The 21,732-nt window shown below is 45.8% G+C and overlaps 2 pseudogenes; one reads left to right on the forward strand and one right to left on the reverse strand.

Annotated features, from left to right (window-relative positions):
• The first annotated feature begins 2,336 nt into the window (after positions 1-2,336).
• LOC116900817 lies at positions 2,337-2,783 on the forward strand (annotated as a pseudogene).
• Positions 2,784-10,866: 8,083 nt separating this feature from the next.
• On the reverse strand, positions 10,867-11,157 carry LOC116900182 (annotated as a pseudogene).
• Positions 11,158-21,732: the final 10,575 nt, after the last annotated feature.

Here is a 21,732-nt window from a genome sequence, read left to right on the forward strand (position 1 = left end):
ATTGAAACTCTGAAACTATTAAACAGCAACTCACTTTGCTTCTCTCCCAGCTTCTGCAACCACAGTTCTAGTCTCCTTTTCTAGGAGTTTGACTCTTGTAGGCACCTCAGCTAAGTGAAAGCATGCAGCACTTGTTCTATTGTAACCAGCTTGTTTCACTTAGCACCTTATCCTCAAGTCCCACCCATGCTGTAGCAAGCCATAATCTCTCTCTCTCTCTCTCTCTCTCTCTCTCTCTCTCTCTCTCTCTCTCTCTCTGTGTGTGTGTGTGTGTGTGTGTGTGTGTGTGTGTGTGTGTGTGTGTTAGCAATGGCTATCCTACTGGGTATAGAGTGTTTCTCTCCTTTCACTTTCAGATTGCCTTTATCCTGATTATTTAAGGGAAGTTTTTATAGGCAGGATATAGTTGAGTTTGTTTTTTCTCACTCTTTGTGATGGTTTGAATTAGAAATGTCTCCCACAGGCATGGGTATTTCAATACTTGGTTCTCAGTTGGCAGAGCTGTTTGGAGAGGTTTAGGAGCTGTAGCCTTGGAGGAGGAAGTAAAGCCCTGGAGTGAGCTTGAGACTGTATAGCCTTGGCCTACTTCTAGTTAGCATTCTCTGTTTCCTGCTTGCTTCTAACGATGGGAGCTCTGGGCCTTCTGCTCCTGCCAGCATGGCTGCTGCTCACTGCTTTGCCCCTCTGCCATGATGGACTTGATCCCTCTAGAACTGTAAGCCAGAATAAACCCCTTCTTCCACAAGCTGCCTTTGGCAATGATGTTTTACCACAGCAGTAGTCCAGCCTCTGTCTTTTAATTGACACTTGAGATCACTTACAGTTATTAGCATGCTAGGATTAGGTCTGACATTTTGTTTCTTATTTTCTATTCGTTCCCCGCTTGTGTTTTCAATTTTTTTCTTAATTCTTTTCATTCTATTTACTTATTCACTTGGGTAGTGGTGTGTGTGCACATTCATTCCACCATGCATGTGTGGCGATCAGAGGACAATTTGCAGGAGTTGAAACCCTCCTTCAGGAACAAACTTGGGTCATCAGGCCTGGTAGCAAATGCCTTTACTTGCTGAGCCATCTCACTTCTAGAGGATTCTCTGAATAGTTTGTAGAATTCCACTTGGATTTATGTATCATTTTCAATGTATCTATCTCTTGGTATAGCATTTTAGCAGTTACTGTAGGCATTTCATTATGCATACATGACTTATTATGGTTATCGGTGTCATTTTAGCATAAAGTTTAGCATAAACTTTATCCATAAAATACATAAAGTTTAGAAATGCCATATCCCTTTACAGTTCTTTACAACTATTCTTTATAAAATATCACTGCTTTACATGTTTCTTCTATATACATTTCAAATCATATTAACAGTTGTGGTTTTTACTTCAAACATCTAACATAGTTTGGAAAACTATGAAGAAAGCAAAATGTAATTATCTACATTTTCTCAACCATATTCTTTCCTCTTTCTTAATATTCCAACATTTCTTCTTTAAAAAACAAAACAATACCCTCTCCATGTGGGAAGCTTCCTCTAGCCATGTTTTTGGACTCCATCTGCCTCTAGTAAATTATGTCAATTTCCCTTTCTCTCAGATGTCTTGACTTTCCCTTCATTCATCTCATTACCATTGGGAGAGGCTGAAAGTCCTGACTGACCACTAGCACAAGGTGGAAGGACGCATCATCACTCCTCAGTGGGGACTGAATCCAGACTTCCTGTGCCGATTCCACACAGACTCTAGGGTGACGGTGTATCTCTGTCAGTCATCAAGGCCAACCTCTCTCTCTCTCTCTCTCTCTCTCTCTCTCTCTCTCTCTCTCTGTGTGTGTGTGTGTGTGTGTGAGTGAGAGAGAGAGAGAGAGAGAGAGAGAGAGAGAGAGAGAGCTTCTCTGGCACAACTCTGTGGAGACATTAGGTTCTTCCTCCACATAGTGAGGGCACAAGTCTGGAGTCTTCAATTGGCCTTTGCTCCCAAGGGTATAAATGAGCCTTAGCTTTTCTGTACTGTCCTTCTGGAGTAGAGATGGTGTTGTCCAAAAGACCGTCTGTGAGGATACCCTTTCCCAGTCCTTTGGCTACGGTGAAGAGGCTTCTGTGAAGGCTCTTTGACATGTACGTGTGGCTGTGCCCATCTAGTCTAGGATATGTGAGGCACAAGCCCAGCCCAGGGAGTCCATCCTGTGTCACTTCGCAGCTCTGGCCTTTAGTCAGCTGCCTTCTCTCCACTGTTCAGAGTGTCCTTACATTAGATAACTGTGTGACTCTTCCTAAGATGTGGAAGGAAAGATGTCCGTACACCAGTGGAGGAGTCTGGAGATGACTTTCAGAAATGGCACCTGGCAGGGGGAAGGCAAAGAAGGAAGAACAAGTCATCAGTGTTGGTGATGAGCCACATCAGGTGGCTGAGTGTGTTGGTGTCTGCCACATATTTGCATCCCTCGGTGACATCTTTGTCCATGGTACCCATCTTTCTGGCAAGGAAACCATCTGCCGAGTGACTGGCAGAATGAAGGTAATGGCTGGTGGTGATGAGTCTTCTCTGTAGGCAGCCATGTTGTCTGCTCAGGATGTGACGTACAGGTGGGCATCACTGCTGTGCATATCAAACTCCAGGTCACTGGAGGAAACAGGACCAATACCCCAGCCATGAAGCCTAGTCATCCCCCATAGCTCGTGCTCACTCAGGATGAAGATGCAGCAGATTGAGGATATCGCCCTCATCTCCTCTGACAGTACTCAAAGGAGGGGTGCCATCATGGTTGCCATCTGTGAGTAGGACTTCTCAAATTATTTTCTGTTAATAAATTGCTTTGTATAAACAAAAAAAAAGTCTGTTCATCACAGATATGGTTCAACAGGCCAAAGAAAGTATTCCAGCCCTCTACTTGGTAAACCAGTAAGAGTATTGGGACTAAATTCTGGAGCATGGTGGAGGTGTTACTGATAGATGGGCCTCCCTTAGGCAGCTCCTTCACTGAAAAGCCCATCCTAGCATGTTTCATGACTCTTAAAAATGACATCTCTGGAACTTCCTGTTCAACTTGCAGACAGCCTCACCATCAGTGAGGCTTACATAACTCACAGCAGGGTCTCTTGAGTCTTGTAACTTTTTGATCTTCCTGAGTCTTGTAAGTTTTATGTGCTTCCTGGGTATCTTGAGTTTGATGAGTTCCCCCGGACTCATTCCTCCTTCTAGGAGGGGATGTTTCAATTCAGAGGAAGTAGTTACATAACAAATCAAATACCAGTGAGTGGAAATTGCATTTAGAGGGATGAATAGGAGAAAGCATATTTAACTTCATCTTCCTTGAAGTAGAATTCTAAGAAAATGGTTTTCAGCTGAGAGATTCTTTTAATGAGGCTGATAAAAATAGCATAATCTTGTTGAGTCAAAATCAATATAAAGACTATAGATATTTTGTATAGCCAGAAGCATAAAAATAAACATCTGCATCTTCCACTCTGTTCTGAGACATTTTAGCAGTTGCACCATTTAAAACAAAAATTCCTCTGTGACAAAAATATTTCTGAAAAGCTACATTTGGAATAAAATGAAAAAGAAAAAAAGATAGGATCTTACTGTATATTCCTGGCTGGTCATGATGCTCACTGTGTAGACCAGGCTGACCTGGAACTCATAGAAACATGCCTACTTCTACCTACGTAGTGCTAGGATTTAAGACATACCTAGCTAAAACTTATTCATTTATTTTTCTTTTTAAATAATGCGTATAGGTGTGTCTGTACATGTGTACACATGTGCACAGTACAGGTCCATGAGTACACAGAGTCCAGAAGAAGGCATTGGATCCCCTGGATCAGTTTTGAACCACCTGATACGGGTGCTCGAACCCAAACTTAGGTCCTCTGTGAGAACAGTACAGGCTGTTAACATCCAAGCCATCTCTCCAGTGCCCAGAAAAGCTGAATTTGATCTTCACTTCAACATACTCCAAGAAATCCTCACAGTAAATGCTCTGGGTAAAGAACATGCCCAGCTTTTTAATCCAATGTTGCCCAAATTAAACCAAACAGAAGATTCTTCTCTAGGCATCTAACAATGTCCTGTCATAGTGGCCACTTTAAAAATATCAAGAAAACTAGCTCAGGACTCAGACTCTGTAAAGGAGGGGACTGGTATTTTACTACATTTTAGAGAGGGGTGGATGGACATTCTGTCTTAATGGAGCATACCCAGCAGGGCTGAGAGAAACAGTAATTCTTTGTACTTTGTTGACTCTGGTATCTTGTAAACCTTTATCTTATAAAAAAAGATATATATATATATATATATTACATTATATATCATATTGTATATACTGACATATATTACATTATGTATACATTGATATACATTACATTATATATACTGACATATTACATAATACATATACAAACTGATATATATATACATATATATATTTATATACATATAATACAAGAGGAGAGTATTACTGTCTCCATTTGCAGGTGACATGGTCCAACAAAATGTAGGAGTACTCTTGCAAGAGCTGGACTGACCAAAGGCTTGACGTATCGCCTGGAGCCCCACCCTGCCAGGAGTGGGTGTAGCCTTGTAGGGTACCAGCCTTCCAGGATCTGTATCCTGAGTCCTCCCTAACCAAAACCACCCAAGGGGCTTCTCGCAGATCCCTGCGTCTCACTTCCCCACACAGGGCTCTGCTGGGATGGCTTTCCTGCTTTCCAGAGGCCTTTGTTCCATGGAAAACAACTTGTTTTCCAGAGCAAGACCTCTAGGGAGGTGAGGGGAACTAGAATCCTAAATACAGGATGAGGATCAAAATTAGTCCCTGACCCTCACTTCCTCTTCAGCCACTGCAGGCTGCTGTGTAAGTCAAGAGAGGAAGTAGCCTGCGAGTGGATTTACTGAGAAGAAAAGAGCAACATGTCCCCACTCCCAGAACTATACAACAGAGACTTGTCTGCTGTGCTCTTCAGCAATTAGAGGAGGAAATGACCACTCTGCTCTTGTTTGGGGGACAGTTCAGTAGGGGGAAAAAGGCCACCACAGAAAAGGAGGCACGGGTGACCCTGTTAAAATGAAGCATTTGTCCCAGGGAGGTTGTCTGAAAGATGCTATTTATCTGTCTCTGTGGTCATCACAGCCTGTCCTTTCCTGTCCACAGTGAGAGGGGTGGGCAGTTCTTCCTAGAGGAAAGGGATAAAGGACGGCAAGGAATTTTATGGTTGGCACCACTGGTCTGACCAGCTTTGCCAGGAAACAAAATCAAAGTTCTTTGATTTTAGCAACTCTTTTTTGACACTAAAGGAGTCTGAGATTTTATAGTCTGAAATGTGCCCCCGGTCTCCAGACCTGCCTGCCACGGTAGCTATAAACACTAGCTAGAACCTGCAAGGGAAAAAACAATGCCAGCTGCTTATTCTCTAACTTGAGTTCATTTTTACAGTTTGATCAGGAGGGGTTGAGAGATCAGATGTGGACACAGTGCAAGCATCAGAAAAACATATATCATGTCCAAAGCAGCAGGCCCAGGCAGTGGCCAGTCTCTGTGGTCAGTCCAGGCCCAACATGGGAGCCCTGGGCATCAGAGCAGCCTGGAGATCCAATAAGGGGAAGCAGACATGGGAAGCATTAAGCAGAGCAGTGCCAGGCACTTAGAGTAGCCTGTCCTTGGGTGGCGCCAACGGGAAGGAACAGGAGTGTCACGGCAGTACCGTCTCTGTTATGTGTTCCCTCCAAACACTACGGAAGTGTATAAAGTGCAAGACGAAGGACTCTGAACAACAGCCCAGCCATTCCTCTTCCTCTCCTGCCCCTAGGTCATTGTCCCCCTGGTTTAATTTCCAGATTATTGGAGCAGAGTTTAAGATCACAGGCTCCAGAACCAAATGATCCAGTTCAAACTCTGCTCTGTCCCAGCTGCACCCTCTTGTCTGCTTGTTCCTGCACAAAACTGGGACAGGAGTGGTGCCTGGGCTCTGAGACTTAACTCACGGAGACACCGCAGAGCCCAGGCAGGGTCCTGTGCATGCAGTCACTGATTTTATTGCCTCAGACCTCCCTTCCAGTGAGAAGCAATAAACACAGGCAGTCCTGGTTGCTTCCTTCAGGGAGTTCACAGACTAAAATGTAGAGTCCTGCGGATGTAGAGACTGATGTTGTCGAATCGGTGTGCCCCACGTGGACATTTGCAGAGAGAGGGAACTCTGCTTAGTGGAGATGAGGAAAGAGCCACCAAGACTATGGGTATCACAGCATGCCCTACCTCCCCTCACCCAGCTGAGTCCTCAGAAAAAAGCTAGACAAGCCCAATGACTCAGTTAGACTCTTGAGACAGAGGTCCTCTGAACACACACACACACACACACACACACACACACACACACACACACACACACACGAGTATACATGGACAGACATTTAACTGCAATATAGAAGTTAAACAACCAAACACATTACAAGAACATTACGAGAAAAAAAAAACAGGGAAAATTGATTTCCTATTAAAAGTGTCTTTTATTTTCTTTTAAATCCATTGAATGCAGAAATGTAAACAAAATTTGCTCTGTCCTATGCACCCCCGCCACCTCTCCCCAGTTACGGTCTGCCTTCTTTAGCCTCCAACCTGAAGGAGCCAGGGGCATTCTAGTCCATCAGCAGCATTGTGTCCTCCAGGTCCTGAGCACAGTCCCTCATTCTACAGTGACTTCGTGTCCTGTGAACTCAGGCTCCTGGTCCCCCCAACTGGTCATACCTTAGGAAGGCTTTCTCTGGTACCCCTGAAGGTTAGATGCCCCTCCCTCTAATTCTTCAATTATGTTATGAGTTAAAGGGTGGCATCAGGGCTGGCAGAAGCCAGGGACTAGTTGGAGGCAGCATCATTAGCAGGCCATCTGCTAAATGGATGGTCCTAGTGTCCGCTTCAGGGGCTCGCAGCAAAGGTTAAGTGAGGCGAGATAGATAAAATGCCTATGGTCATGACAGGTGATGTTCAATGAAAGAAAGTTCTCCCTGTTACTTCCCATTGGAAGTCAGTCAGGCTGCTTACTTGGACAGCGGACACAAGCTTCCATATGGGCCAAAACATTTTCTCCATTTAGAGAAAAATCACCCTAATAACACTGCACAGAAAGCCAGACTTGAGACAATAATTTATATAGTGCACTATTCATTCTATAATTCAACTGTTTAAGCCAAGCTCTGCTGGGTGGTTCTTCTGGGCTACACTGAGCTCAGGACGTGTAGGCTGTAGAGATGGGGAAGGGTTGAGGAGAAAAAGGCCCCATGTCTCTCCTTAGCCAAGACTGGGCTGATTCATTAGAACTCAAGCCTGGCAGAGTCCTTGAGCAGAGGGAAGGACACAGGCCACTGGAAGCCCAGTCTTGAAACTCATGGGCACACTCGCCTCCACCCTATCCTCTCGGCTGCAATGGTAAGGCTAGCTCAGATTCCACATTCCCCGGGAAGGACTCGTGTTAAGGGCAAAGACTCAAGGGAGGATGGGTAGTAGGCGGGCTTTCAGTCTACCACGCCCAGGTTCCTAATGAAACCAGTTAGTTAGGGGAAGAGAAATGAACAGCAAAGGCAAGAAGAAAGAAAGCTCTGGTCCTGTCCTCACGGTCATGGGCAAGGGTATGTACATCCCAGGTTGCTCAATATGAGATAGATGAAAATTGACTGCTCAAGTCATTAACTGGTTGAACATTCCCTGAGGTACAGTAAAGAGACCATGTGCCAATTGGGAAATAAATCAAGATACTCCCCCCTGGAGCCCTGGCAAGGCAGATGAGTCTGGATTTATTGAGGACGCTAGGCCTCCTGACAGGAGGATAATTACAGGCTTCAGCTCCATTAATCAGCAACCCGATGCCAACCAGGGGAGTCTATAAACCTCTAACTCTTCCTCTTCAAATTGACTTGACTTAACACAATTATTTAAATTCCATATTCCTGAGTGTTTGGTCTAAGAGAAAGTAGGAAAAACTATCAAAAAGAGAAGTTTGTGTCTTTTATTGTCTCCTCCAGAATATCATTTATTAAGCTCTCAGTAATTTGATCACACACACACACACACACACACACACACACACACACACACACACACTCCTTCTATCAGGTAGACTGTAACCAAGGATTTCCAGCTGTAATAGCAGAAAACTCATCAGTGATTTGTGTGGGTGGGACTAGCTAGCCTAGAAATGCTCTTCCAAAGTCACACACCAACACGCCTGGCAGTCTTCATGGATCCATTTCTCTAGATAAGACTGTTCCACGTGTAACGTTCTTTCCACAGGGTCTCTGACCTTCCTTTCCCTTAGTACCAAATAAAACAGCCTTGGCCCCGAGGAACGTCCTATCCATTGACTGATGGAGTTCCAGGGTCAGGGGCTTCCCACAGCGCTCTTGATGTGTCCTCTACTCTTGAGATGGTTGATGGAAGATTCTTCTTTTCTTCAAAATCCTTTGTGCAGGAGCCAAATGTAAGAGATTTGGCTGCGGAGTTCGTGGAGAAGGGGAGTTCAGCATAAAGGGGCAGGCCTGGGCCTGTTGGCATCTCGGCTTCTGGGGCATTCTCTTTCCCTGTCTTCTATCTACCCCACCCTGTGCCTTCCGGCAGAACCTCCCTCAAGACACCACACCAACTCTTGCTGATCCTCCAACTGCTCAGCTCTTCCCCTTGCCTGATCCAACAAAACTTCATCTCCACGAGCAATTTAACCTTCTTTTCGTTAGCCCTTACCATGCATCCAGCCCAAGCCTGGGGTCCTCACTACTGGGGGGGGGGCGGGGGGGATTGTCATTTTGTTTCCCAAGCAGAAACGCCATTCTTCCTTCTGGACCAACAGAACGAGTGATGCGCAGGCTCAGAGAAATTGGCTTAGCCCCATCCCTTCCGGTTAGGAACCACATCCCAAATCACAAAAACCATTTCATGCGTGAATGCTGACCCACTCTTTCTTATGCTCTAATGTATTGGAAATCTATACATCTCAAAAAACGCAGCTTCTCTGCCCTATCCTGATAGAGTCTGATTCTGAGGACCTGTAAGTTTAAAGATTCTGTGCTTTCATAGGCTTCTACTTCTCTCCCAGGTGGTTGTGAGTAGGGATCAGCTGCCCATGCCTTGCAAATGCTGCCCTCCCTCTCGACCTCTGGTGGGGAAAGCCACTTGTCAGGGTACCATCTCTATTAGTTTCTACAGCTTCGGGAACAAATGACCACAAATTTGCAGCATTACTGACATTGGCAAGCCTGATACCCATTAAGAGATGTGCGGATAAACAAAATGTGCTATATCTAGGCAATTAAACCTTTGAAAGGCAGAAAATGTTGATGTATGTTATAGCAGGAGTAAACCTCATGGACGTAATGACCATAATAAATGAAATAACATGGACGAAAAAAAGACAAATATTGAATTCTTCCAGTTATATGAGGTACCCAGAGCAGCCAAGAGTTGAAGTAAAAAATAACACAGAGTTTAACAGAGCCAGAGAAGGGAAAGGTGAAAGGCGCCTTCAATGTACGTAGAGCTTAATTTAGGGGTGATGAGGAAAGTCTAAAGATGAACAGCGACAGCGTCAATACAACAGCACGCACTCGGTGCCACCAAACAACAAAAATTATTAATGTCATGGAGTTTGTGTACCTTGCACTGCTCAAATTTTTTTGTTTTGTTTTAAGATTTATTCATATATTTTATGTATGGGTTATCTGCACATATACTTGCACGCCAGAAGAAAGCATCAGAATTCATTACAGATGGTTGTGAGCCACCATGTGGTTGCTGAGAATTAAACTCAGGACCTCTGGAAGAGCAGCCAGTGCTCTTAACCGCTGAGCCATCTCTCCAGCCCCTGTGCTGCCTAGCTTTATGTCAACTTGACGTACGCTAAGAGTTATTTTCGGAGAAGGAACCTCAGTTGAGAAAATGGCCCTACCAGATTCGCCTGTAGTGCTTTTTATTTATTTTGATTGATGATTGATGTGCAAAGGCCCAGCTTCTGTGGGTGGTGCTACTCGGGGACAGATAGCCCTGAGTGTTTTCGGAAAGCATGCTGAGCAAGTCTTGAAGAGCAAGCCAGTAAGCAGCACCCCTCCATAGTCTCTGATTCTAATCCTTCCTCTAGGTTTCTGCTTTGCGTTCCTGCCCTCACTGCCCTCATGATGGAATGTGATCTGAGAGTTGTAAACTGAAATAAACCCTTTCCTCTTCAAGTCGTTTTTGGTCCCAGTGTTTTTTCACAGCAATAGAACCCTCACTAAGACATGCATGCTCTAGGGGTTGGGGACTTAGCAAAGTGGTAGAGTGCTTGCCTAGCAAGCGCAAGGCCCTGGGTTCAGTCCCCAGCTCCAAAAAAAAGAAAAGAAAAGAAAAGAAAAGGACGTGCATGCTCTAGCACAATGTCTTTATATCAACCCCAGAAATGTATTCTCTCACTGTTCTGTGGGTTTGATGTTGGCCACCAGTGCTGCTGGGTGCATTCAAAGTGTCATGACCTCTGTTGTGTCTACAGCTCTGGTGAGAATCTATTCATTTTCAGGGGATCGGGGTGGGGGTTGAAGTTATTTTAGTTTAAAAAACAAAACAGCTTTCCAAGGGGACAAAATAAACTGAACCGAAGGTTAGAAGGAAGCTGGGTGTGGGCTTATCATGAGCTTTCATTCCAAAGCCTGGAAATAAGAACTGAGCTTTTCTAGGGACTGACTGGATCATCAGAGCCACTCCTTGGTGGGGTGGGCAGAGCTATCCTTGATCAATGGCGTGGTCTACATGGGCTCTCAGGCAACCACCATGTGCCCACAGACATGATTAACACTATTATTCTTGGGGGACTTTAAATTAAGGGATGACACAGGAAGCCAAGACAGTGGCTTATTCCGTTGGATTCTGAATCACGGTCAGGAAATAGCCTTTCTCTGGTGCCACCACAATTTCATTTTTCTTAGTACAAATTCAAAGGAAGGTTAGGTCATTCTGGAGACCAATCTCACGCACAGTGTTCTACACCTTTAAGACAAAGGTGTACATGAGGTTGTCATACTGTGTAACGGTAGGACTGTCCATTGTGCTCTTGATGGGAATGCCTTCTGTGTTCACCACGATGATTCCCTGCACTCCTTTCTGGCTCTGAAGTCTCTTGAGTGTTTGCTCCACTTCTGCCATCTCGGACAGATCCAGCAACTCCGAATCACCAACACTCAGCCTGAGAGTGAGTCTGTTCTTGACTCTCCAGGCTCTGCTAGCTGCTAATATTCTTGGCTTATGGCCACTGCTGTCCACTGCATGCCTTCTTCTCACATCACCTTCTTGCTTCTTCTGCTAGAAGGACACGTGTGCCCCAGCAGATAATCCAGGATAATGTCTCTGTCTTTAGGATTCTTAATTTAATCCTCCCCACCAAGTCCCTTCCACCTTACAAGGCAATAGCCACAGGCTCCAGGGGATATGTTCTAGCATCATAATGCACGCCATCTGACAGGATTCCCTGAGAGGGAAGCCAATATAAGGAAAGAGAAGAGAATGAGAGAAAATTACACACTAGGATTTGGGAGTGGGGTGGGCAGTACAGGAGAATGACTGCCATGATGCCTGCGTGAGTGTTCCTCTCTCCAGCTTCCTGATGTCACAACATTGCCACCCTATGGAAGCATTAGGCTCAAGATGGAACCACTTGTGAGGGTGACTGAGACTCAGCCAGACTACTGAGGTCACCTTCCCAACCTCACAGATCATGACCGAATAGACAGGAACCCATGCACACTATGGTCACGTGGTCTGGGGAAGAAGAGGACACAGGAAATGACTATACTCCTACTCTCAACACTGTAGTCAACCAATATCACCCAGGTCTAAAGGACAAAGAGCCAAGGTGAGCTCTCACCTTGAAGATCTAGAATCCCGTAAAGGTGAAGGACTCCAAGTGAAGCTGGACACACCTGGCCATGGCTATGTGACCTTGGACATCACATCCCTGCACCTCCTTTCCACACTCCAAATTACTGCTACCAGCGGTGTCTATTGTGTGGGGTTAAACATGGGGAGCACCGTAATGCTTCCCAAGATGCTCGGCACCGAGACACACAGATAACAAAAGTCAGCATTCCCAGCCCTCCCTGGTACCTGAGCTGGGCCTGCCCCACCGCTCGTCTTCCCTGTCCTGTGGGGAGGGAACAAGCAGGGACATGGGCTGCAGCTCTGTTGTTATCTGAAGCTTGCTGAGCTGGCCTGGTTAGGCCAAGGTTTCTGTACCACTGAGGAACTCCTGAGGGAGTAACACCTAGATCCTATTAGTCCTTGCCTATTTCCTTCCCAAGAAACCTATCAGTGTGCAGAAAATCAGAGAACAGGCGGGATCCAATATAATTTCTTCCCCCTCCCCCGCCCCTGCTCCCTCCGCCATCCGTCCCCGCTCTCCAGCGCACTCCCCCGCCCCCGCAAATAATGCTGTATCATTGTTAATTTGGGGAACCCAGTATAATCACTCCCCTTCCCCACAGCACCACATCATTATCAATATGAATCCCCAGAGACTTCAGGGACTGTGTTGTTTGGCTCCTTTGGAGACTCTCCACAAAACAGCCTCACACCCAGTACCCGCTGCCAGTGTAGGCTAGCAGCCAGCCTGGATGAAGTGGGAGTGAGCCTCTCCGCACCCCGGGCCTTCTAGGGGGCTCCCTCTGAACAAGAGTGTCTTTCAAAGCTGTGAAGCCAACTGTGGGACAGGCCCGCCATTGTCCAAGTTGTTTTAAAGAGCTTTGGAAACCAGGACTGGTGTGACAGTCTCCTGACTAACATTGACGCTGGAGGTCACAAGTTTGGGGTAGCCACAGGGAAACCATTGTGGTCTCAGGCGCCCAAGGCCCGACAGTGGGTGGATGAGGAAAACTCATCCCCAGCTGGAAAAAGAGGCATCTCCCTTCTATAGAAACCCTTTATAGTGGATGTAGAGTGCCATCCCCTACTCTCCCTCCTTAGGAGAGGGGCTAGAGCTTTAGAAAAATGCCCTGCCAGTCTACCCTAAGGCTATCAGCAGCATAGCCTCCTGTCCTACCCAGCCCCACCTGGCATCATAGTTCCTGCCCCGCTTCTGCCTCTCCCTTGGTTTCCAGAAAGAACGGAGCAGATCCAGGCTGCCAGTCTCCTCAGCTCCCTGCTGCTTCCTTGCCAAAGACTTCCCTGTGCCCACAAGCCTGGTCCAAATGCTAAGCGGCCAATGAACACAAGCCCAGAATCCCTTCCAGCCTGTGACACTACACCCTCTCTGTTTATCGCGACTTGACAATATCTCAAGTTCATTTCTTAAAACAGAGAGTTCCGCAGGCATAGCAGCATGCCCCGATCAGCCTAGACCTGCATGCCGTGACATCAGTAACTAAACAGACGTGTATTCCTGCCAAGCAAGAGAACTCTCAACATGACTTGCCTGTTGTCGTTGGCTTTTGTTTTTTAATGTGGGCTTGGGTGGTGTGTTTTTATTTCTTCGGGTTTCGTTCTTGAGACCGAGTCTTGCTCTCTCTATAGCCTAAGCTGCCTCATGATCTTCCTGCCTCGGCCTTTGGTGCGCTCCACCACACCTGGCCACTTCCTTCCGTTTTTATTAAAACTTAGCAGAGCATCTGCAGAAGACAGAGATGCAAAGGGCCTTAAGACTGTGAGGCCAGATGTCAGCTTTGTGGGTTAGGAAGTGGGAGCACTGATGCCATCCTTCCCCGAGGCACCAGCTGGAAGTGGAGACTTTCTTTGTGCCACATCCCCGCCTGCCACCCCCATGTCCCTATATCCTTCCTTCTCACAGGATCACAAGCTCCGTGACAAGGTGCAAACATGAAGTCTTATCAGAAGGACTCTGCTTCCATGAGGACTGCTCCTCTCCTCTGGACAAGGGGATTCCTCAGGGCTGCTGAGGGGAGATGACCAGATTGAGCTAACATCAGCGATAAGTACAGACCGACCAGGGTATCGTCAATGACGTGAGGTAGAGGGAGTACCCAGGCCTAAGGCCCACACTGGCGCTGAACCTGCCTTTCAGGCAGGGAAAGACTCAGAGTCAGCCCTCTGCCCCAGCACACCAGAGGCCGGGTCCCTCGCCATTGCTAAATGATGTGTTCTCATGCATTTCCCTTCCTTCTTTTCTCTCCATTTTGCATAGGGCACCTCAAGTGCCCAAAAGACTGAGTTTCACTATGACATTTTTGTACAATCATATAATACTCTGACTATATTCACCCATGCACTGCCCTTTCTTGTCCCCGTCATCTTCCTCTATATAAAACTGAAGAGTCAGGCATGCATTCACCCCAGCACTCAGGAAGCAGAGGTGGGTGAATCTCTGTGCGTTCGAAGCCGGCCTGCTCTGCACAATGAGTTCTGATACAGCCAGAGCTACATAGTAAAGAGATCCTGTCTCAACACTCGAACAAAGAAAAATCCTGGAGAGTCATCTACATGGTCAATACCACTGGACAATTCTGTCCTCTGTTAATAAGAAGTGGAGAGACATTGTCTGGCTGACGGCAAATCGGCTTCAAAACCCTAAGGATATAGGGACATGGGGATGGCACTCGGAGATGTGGCACAAAGAAAGTGACTTATCTTTACAGTCGCTTGGTGGTGTGAATAAGCTCTACTCCTTCCACGATTTCACATAGGGTTCTTCCTTCTGTCAAACACGTTTCCTTATTTCATTTTAAAGATTTTTAAATTTTATGTGCATGTGGCTTGCCTACTTGAGTTTCTGTGAATCGGCTGCATGCAGTTGCCTCCAGTGGCCAGAAGAGGGCATCAGACCCTCTACCATTGGAGTTACCGGTGGTTTTGAGTCTCCAGGTGGGTGCTGGGACTAGAACCTGGGTCCTCTGCAAGAGTAGTAAGTGCTCTTAACCACTGGAGGCATCTTTCCACCCCCAACCCCCACCCCCGATGTTGAACCTATGTCAATGTCAATTGTGGTTTCATCCCCACTAGCTCTGTAGCAAGCCCCAGGAGAGGGAGAGGGCGGACACAGTCCTCAAAGTGACCCATTACTCTGGCCCCCAATTTCTCTAATTACAAAAGTTAAGGCAGAAGATGGACAGCTGATTTTCTCTGACAGAGCCTGATCTTCAGGGGGTTCCTTGTACAGTTATTCTCGAAACCTGTAAGTTGTATGCTTGCTATTTTTCCTAAAGGCCCCCGAATTGCATATACATAAGACTGTAAAACCTGGTGCGTGCCCAGATATTATCCCAGCTCAGTCAGAGGGACTAAAAAGGTACATTTTGAAGGAAGAAACAAACCTCCTGGAGATAAAGGCTACAAGTCATGCATTCTTGTCTCTGTTTTCACCAACCCTTATTTTTTTCTTTAAGCCAATATTAAAGTGTTGGAGATGTTGGTTGTGTTAGCAAGCTAACACCAGATACTTATTACATGATTCTACTTGAAAAGCTACAGGGCTTTGGGTTACAATGGAATCCATTATTAATGAAGAGATAAGCAGTTTCCACTGAGAAAAAGAAAACTAAGCTCATGCAAAATTCAACTTAGCTAATTTGAATTGAACGCTGCAAAGCCAGGAAGAGGAGAGAAAGGAAGTCGAAAAGAGGCTGTGAAGCAAAGGTTGGTAGGAAAGAAAATCCTCATGTCAGGGTCCGGGACAGCAGCTACGTTGAACACAGTACAGAGCACACTGAACAGATGGCGGGACTCGGTCGCTCATGTTTTTAGTATTTGTCGTTTGATGCTAGGACATGATGGTGAGTGGAACAGACATGGCCCCCAGGTCCATATCTGAAGCAAAGGCAGACAAACAGAACAATGTGACTCACTGTGAGGGGTGCTTTGTAGAAGAGGACGACTTTAGGGCATCTAATTCAACTCTAGGGCATTAGTTAGGGAAGACTTCTTCAGGGAGTCATGAGACCCACACGATGAGTAGGTATCCACCAGAAGGAGGAATGAAATGTGTGTTTTAGGCAGAACAAAGAAGAGCAGTCTGTGTTCTCAAAGGCTATGGACCAGGTCAAGGGGTTAGGGGGTAGGGGGAATTGAGAGGGGGCACTATTGGTAAGAATTGGATCCTTCCGTAAGGACTGTGGACTTTGAAGGCCATGAGGGTGACTCTATGGTATCGTCCAGGTGCTGTGGACACAAAGAGACTGTAGTGCCTGGGGCGAACAATAATTATAGCCCAGACAGAAACCAAACCATGACTGGAGAGTGGAATGTGAATGTATAAAAGGCGTGAGCTGCAGTGGACCTGCTTTGACAGACATGAGGTCTGAGTGCTCAAGGAACCTCAGTTGACCTCAGGTACACCTGATTTGAACAGTTGGGTGGCCAGATGGTAGAGCCATTTGGGACTCCAGAAAGGGCATGTTAGTAATTCTAAGGGAATCAGCCACTAGGATAGGCAGAGGCTTCCCAATTCACAGCAGAAGGTCAGGTTGAAAGGCTCAAGAAAGAGTGACTTACCAGAACACTGAAGTCAGGGTGGGGGAGAAATGGCAAGTGGTTGTAGTTCATTCGAGAAGATGAGAAAGAGACGTTCATAAAGGAAAGTGCAAGAATACACACACACATGGACCTGAGGCGCCAGGGAAAAATGCTGGGGCAGCCCCAGACTGTCGGTGCTAGTGAATGCCTCCTAGGAAGACCCCCAGTGGTTTGCAGCATCTCTTTGCTCATCAGTATTAAGACTAGAGATGAATGGTAAGTATTAGATTTTTTAAAAAAAGCAAAAGTTGTTTTTGAAAAGTGATTGTGTCTAGGTAGGTGAGAGAAGATAATTGAAAAGCTTTTAACTTAAAGGGAAGAACCTCACTGGGAAGAAGCCAAAGGAAGCCATTGACATGATTTGCTGCCCTGCACATCCATGTGAACACTGGAATTACTTTTCAAGTCTGAAATCTCCTGGCCTTGAAACCCTTTGCAGACATTCTGATTCAATCAGCAGGAAGTTTAGGCCAAACCCTGGAGAGCTTTTAATGTCCCCAATGAGATTCCTTGTCAACAAAGACGGAAAGTCACTGGATAACTATGAAACTTAAGAGGGATTACTTCTATTCTGAGTTGATTTAGAAAAAGGTGAGAGTATTGAGGTCATCTCAGCAAGGTCAGAAAGCATGGCCAAGGGTCAGGAATGAGATGGCATTTCTAAGGCTGGGCATGGGGCCAGTCACGCAGCGACAGCTTGAAGAAAGCTGACCTCAACTTAGAAATAAGAGTTGTAAGAAAAGAAGCTGGATGTGGGAATTTGCATGGGAAGAAAATCTAAGGCACTGAAGGATTCTCCATTGTAAAGAGTAGGTAGCCATGATTGTGCACTTGAAGCCCAGGAGTGTTGCAGGATACTTGACCACACAGAGGTTGTATTGTTTACTGAAAAACAAAAGCAAAACCAAAAAACCCTGTTTCTAGTTGTGGTGTGTCTCAACCCTTAGTGCACACCTTTACTCCCTCTGGCTGGAATACAGACATGCCCTTGGTACACATCTTTATTCCCAAACAATAAAGATAAAGTTAGTTTGTGGGAGAAAGCACCCACATTTGAAAGTGCTATCTCCTCGAGAGGCAGGCGAAGTGATGAATCAGAGAAAGATTTGACGGGGTAGGATATGCCCAACTCTCACAAGAACAAGAGAGGAAAGAGAAGCTACTTAAGAAAGAGCAGGTCAGAGAGGAAAGAGACAGTTTTACTGGGAGAGTTTGACAGAGACAGGTTGTAGAGAGAACAAGCTAGACACAGGTGAAGACAGAACCAGCCAGAGAAAGAGAAGGACCCAGGAGACTAGAACCGATTTCCAGAGTTAGTCTGAGGCCAAGCAGAGCAATTCAGAGGCCGAGAGAGAAGCCAGATTGAATCAGTCAGCTTGTAGAGGAGTTTTGTGCCAGAACAGCTGAGTTGAACCAGCCAGCCAGAGTTCAAAACAACTAGGAAGGGGCGAGCTTACTCTGCAGCAAGTCTCAGAGGCTGAGAACATTCTAGGCCTAGATTAGATTGTATGGAGGCTAGAAGCTTCCAGAACTGAGCCTAGGTTAGCAGACTGAGGCAGTAAGCCTCGGAGAGGACAGTTACAACAGTTGAATAAAAGTAACTTTTACACAGGGGTAACAATCCTTGGGCATTATTAGGCAACAGGCAGCACCACGGATAACTCACCTGAGGGTAGGTGTACAGAGACAGGGCTAATAGCCAAGCTTCTTAAGTAGTCTGTCACTGGAGACGACCATGCTTGTCCACCCCAGTCTGCAAACTCCATCACAGAAGTGCAGCCCTGTAGAGACATAGGCAACTCTCTGTGACTCCACACCCCAACTCCCTTAGTCTTTCTGGGGAAGTTGTCCCAGCTTCCCAAGTTAACCTCCTTCATCTGTGAAAATGAGGCTAGTACCTGTTGCAGCAATTGAAAACAGCTGCCCTAGTTTGCTCTCTGTCACTATGATAAACACCATGGCCAAGAGCAACTTGGGAGGAAACGGTTTATTTCACCTGACAGATTAACACCCCTTCATGCAGAAAAGTCAGGGCAGGAACCTGGAGACAATTTTGTTAATCATGGAGGAATGGTGCTTACTGACTCGCTTCTCCTGGATTGCTCAGTTTGCTTTCTTATACAGCCCATGACCACATACCCATGGGTGGTATCACTTCCAGTGAGCTGGACCTTCCCTCGTCAATTGTTAATCGAGAAAATGCCCTGTAGACTTGCCTACAAGCAATCTGATGGAGGTATTTTCTCAGTTCAGCTTTCTCTGCTCAGATAACTCTAGCTGGTGTCCAATTAGAAAAGAAGGAAGAGGGCAGGGAAGATGGCTCAGTAGTTAAGAGCACTGACTGCTCTTCCAGAGGTCCTGAGTTCAAATCTCAGCAACCCACATGGTGGCTCACGACCATCGTAATGAGATCAGATGCTGTCTTCTGAAAACAGATACAGTGTACTTATATATAATAAATAAGTAAATATTTAAAAAATAAATGTTACAAAAAAAGGGAGGATAGGTGGAAGAGGAGGAGGGAGAGGAGGAGAGAGAGGAGGAGGAAGGAGAGGAGGAGGGAGAGTTCTAAAGGCTTTGAAATGTTTTGTAATTGCTATAGCAAAGGCAATGTAAAACATGAATGAGACCCTGGATTTGCTCCCCAGCACCATAACACAAAGTAGAATAAAATGCATGTCTAAGCTGGACAAGGTGGCACATTCCTTTAATCCCAATACTCGGGAGGCAGAAGCAAGTGGCTCTCTCTGAGTTTACATAGCCTGGGTTACATAGTGAGCTCAGTACTAGTCAGGGACACATAGAGAGAGCCTATCTCAAAAATAAAGTAAAACATGACTACACCCAAAGCTTCCAGTCTCACTCCATCTTTGAACTGATATTTCTTTCCTCTTATTTAATCTTCCCATATGCTTCCCCAAGATGCTATCCCAACGATGGTTGGGATATATGTTGGTAACAAACTCTTAAATACCTGGAACAAACTGTTCTTCTCTTGGTAGATTAACAGCATGGAATAAGGGGGCCTAAAAAACAAACTTTTGAAGCAAACCTAAAAATGTATTTCCTTGTATCTTTGTTTTGCTTTATTGTTTTTTATTAGTTTTTTGTTTTGTTTTGTTTTCTGTTTGTTTTTGGCTTTTTGGTTTTTTTTTAAGACAGGATTTTTCTCGGTACAGCCCTGGCTCTCCTGGAACTCACTCTGTAGACCAGGTTATCTTGGAACTCACAGAGATCTACCTGCCTCTGCCTCCCAAATGCTGGGCTCAGAGGTGTGCACCACCACCACTAGCTTCAAAACTTATTTTTAAATAGAATATCTTGTCTTTTTTCTTTCCTCCTTTTGAGGGGGGGGAGGGAGAGAGAGAGAGAGACAGAGAGAGAGAGAGAGAGAGAGAGAGAGAGAGAGAGATTCTCTGTGTAGCCTTGGTTGTCCTGGAACTCACTCTGTAGACCAGGCTGGCCTCAAACTCACAGAGATCAACCTGCCTCTGCTTCCTGAGTGCTGGGATTAAACACACGCACTCCTAGCACTGGGAAAAATACCTTGATGTAGTAAATAATCAATGGTTTGTAGACAATGGTAACTGGAACTTACGCTCTTGGGCAAAGACCATCTGGCAACCTTGTTAAATAGGTCTTGGCTAGGGCTGAAACCCACAGGCTCCCAGGCGAGGCTGACACACACACTTGCAGCTCCAGGATCCCAGCCTAGGCCACAAAGCTCTAACACAGTTGCAACTGGTCACTTCGCAAGAAAATTTGGGCGTGATTATTCCTCCAACAGATAGTTGTTTCGATGATACCAAATCTTTGCTGTTTCCAAGCGTGTCTGTTTAGACTGATTTTCACTGCAGTGCCAAATTGGTGATCCAACCTTTTCGAAACTACTTAAATGGCAGGGAAACTCTAGCCATGCCCCACCAGCAATGCACATAATCTACTGTATACTATACAGTCAGGACGCATGCCTGTAATCCTAGCACTCCTATAACAAGATGTGTAGCAGTGACAGGGCAATCTTCAGAAGCCTGTGGCCCAGGTAACCTGGCACAGGGTGCACAGAACAAGAGATCCTGTCTTGGGGCTGGAGAGATGGCTCAGTGGTTAAGAGCACTGACTGCTCTTCCAGAGGTCCTGAGTTCAATTCCCAGCAACCACATGGTGGTTCAAAACCAACTATAATGAGATCTGCACCCATTCAGAGCCTGCCCCACATGTGGCCCATACATATACAGCCACCCAATTAGACAAGATGGATGAAGCAAAGAAGTGCAGGCTAACAGGGAGCTGGATGTAGATCGCTCCTGAGAGACACAGCCAGAATACAGCAAATACAGAGGCGAATGCCAGCAGCAAACCACTGAACTGAGAACAGGACCCCGTTGAAGGAATCAGAGAAAGAACTGGAAGAGCTTGAAGGGGCTGAGACCCCATATGAACAACAATGCCAAGCAACCAGAGCTTCCAGGGACTAAGCCACTACCCAAAGACTATACATGGACTGACTTTGGACTCTGACCTCATAGGTAGCAATGAATATCCTAGTAAGAGCACCAGTGGAAGGGGAAGCCCTGGGTCCTGCTAAGACTGAACCCCCAGTTAACTAGACTGTTGGGGGAGGGCGGCAATGGGGGGAGGGTGTCGAGGGGAACACCCATAAAGAAGGGGAGGGGGAGGGGCTAGGGGGGTGTTGGCCCGGAACGAAATGTGAATAAGAAATACTCAAGTTAATAAAAAAAAAAAAAAATGAGATCTGATGCCCTCTTCTGGCATGCAGATAGATAGATAGATAGATAGATAGATAGATAGATAGATAGATAGATAGATAGACAGACAGATAGGTAGACAGATAGATATAGATATATGCAAAACACTGTGCATAATAAATAAATAAATAAATAAACAAACAAACAAACAAATCTTTAAAAAAAACCCTAACAACGAGCACTAGGAGTGATGACTGAGAACAGTCACACAACTCTGGTGTGTTTCTCAGTTTCTCTGTTTTCATTTTTAATCTGTGAGCATAGGGGGGTGGGTGATGGTGTGTACATGTATAGAGGTCAGAGGACAACACTGTGGCGTCTATTCTCTCCTTCCACCTTAAAGGGGCTTCTGGGGAAGGAAGTCAGGTTGCTGGTCTTCCCTTTAGCTAAAGAGCCTACAGCAGTATCTTTAACTGCTGAGCTCTCTCCCTGGTTCCCTCCCGGCTTCCCTTTTGTGGATGGAACACAGAGTTGTACTGGTAAGTACTGATGATGT

The sequence above is a fragment of the Rattus rattus genome, chromosome 5, assembly GCF_011064425.1.
Source record: "Rattus rattus isolate New Zealand chromosome 5, Rrattus_CSIRO_v1, whole genome shotgun sequence".
Lineage (NCBI taxonomy): Eukaryota > Metazoa > Chordata > Mammalia > Rodentia > Muridae > Rattus > Rattus rattus.